This window comes from Propithecus coquereli, unplaced genomic scaffold (genome assembly GCF_000956105.1).
Source record: "Propithecus coquereli isolate 6110/MARCELLA unplaced genomic scaffold, Pcoq_1.0 Scaffold6, whole genome shotgun sequence".
NCBI lineage: Eukaryota > Metazoa > Chordata > Mammalia > Primates > Indriidae > Propithecus > Propithecus coquereli.
Window position 1 is genome coordinate 13,359,762 of NW_012151951.1, and position 1,473 is coordinate 13,361,234.

The following is a 1,473-nucleotide window of genomic DNA, read 5'->3' on the forward strand; positions in this document are numbered from 1 at the left end:
AGCACTTAAAATGTGGCTAGTGTGACTAAGAAACAAACATTTTTTAAATTTTAATTAATTTAAAGTTACACAATGAAGCAGGGGTATGTGGTTATGATGCGGCAGCACAAGGGAGCCTTGTGGTGATGGAATAGTTCTATATCCTGATTATAGTGGTAAGTTACATGAATCTACACACGATAAAATTGCATAGAACTACACAAACACACACATACGAATGCATGTAAAACTGGTAAAATCTAAAAAATTCTGTGAATTGTACCAGTGTCAATTTCTTGGTTTTGATATTGTACTATAGTTATGCAAGATGTTAACACTGGAAAAAAATGGGTGAAGGATACATGGGACTTCTCTGTAGGTTTTAAGAGGCCCATGCTCTACTGACAGCTAGCCAGGCTTCTCTGTAGGTTTTAAATTTAAACAATTTTTTTTAAAAAGACACAATGTAAAATACTTTTCTGTTAAGCATAATTTCAATGTTTTAATAGAGCTACCTTTCACTGTAACCATTGAATTGCATAAGATATTACTGTTGCATTGTTACACACGTATCAGGCACAAATGTCATTTCCAATACTTCACATAACACATTGCCAATCCAGATAGTATAAACAGATTGATTCCATTCCAATGATTTTTTTTCTGTATGCACTAAAGTAACATTGTAATGTGTTTATTTGAATATTTTATGGATACAGCACAAGTTATAGTGATATCTATATCAATTGTAATAGGTGGTTAAGTTGAAATACTTATTTTAATTATGATATGTTTTCTAGTTTAAGAAAATAATCATGTACAAATTTTAAAATTTAAAACAAGGCATACTGCTGATGCAGAATCGAGTAAAGATGTAGAAGCTAGTAGTAGCACAGAAAGAGCAAAGAAAAAAAAGACTGTAAGTATGTCACAAATTTCACAATGAATGGCAGCTATAATTTGCCACAACAGAGCAAAACAAAAAAGCTGCTTGCTTCTTGTGTAAAAGACCTTTAATTTTAATTTTTTAGAGATGGGGTCTTACTCCGTCACCCAGGCTGGAGTACAGTGGCACCATCATAGCTCACTGGCACCTCAAACTCCTAGGCTCAAGCAATCCTCCTGCCTTGAGTAGCTGGGACTACAGGCATGTGCCACCACACTGGCTAATTTTTTTTAGATTTTTGCAGAGATGGGGTCTTGCTTATTGCCCTGGCTGGTGTCAAACTCCTGGCCTCAAGTGATCATCCCTCCTCAGCCTCCCAAAGCACTGGGATTACAGGTGTGAGCCACCGTGCTCAGCTAAAAAAACATTTTTTAAGATAAAAAGTAGACAATATTAAGAGACATTTTCAGCAAATATATCAGGAATTTGGTAAGTTTCCTGTCAAAAAATAATTGGCAAAATTAGTCACTAGAAATCACAATTAAATATCCAAAAATATGTGATTTTTAATAGGATCTGAGCTTCTGCTTTCACCAGCTATAAAATGA

The 1,473-nt window shown here is 34.6% G+C and overlaps 1 protein-coding gene across 1 annotated transcript in view; it reads right to left on the minus strand.

Annotated features, from left to right (window-relative positions):
* Positions 1 to 1,473, minus strand: part of ZW10 (zw10 kinetochore protein) — a 65,110-nt gene that overhangs the window by 47,108 nt on the left and 16,529 nt on the right. The window lies entirely within an intron of this gene.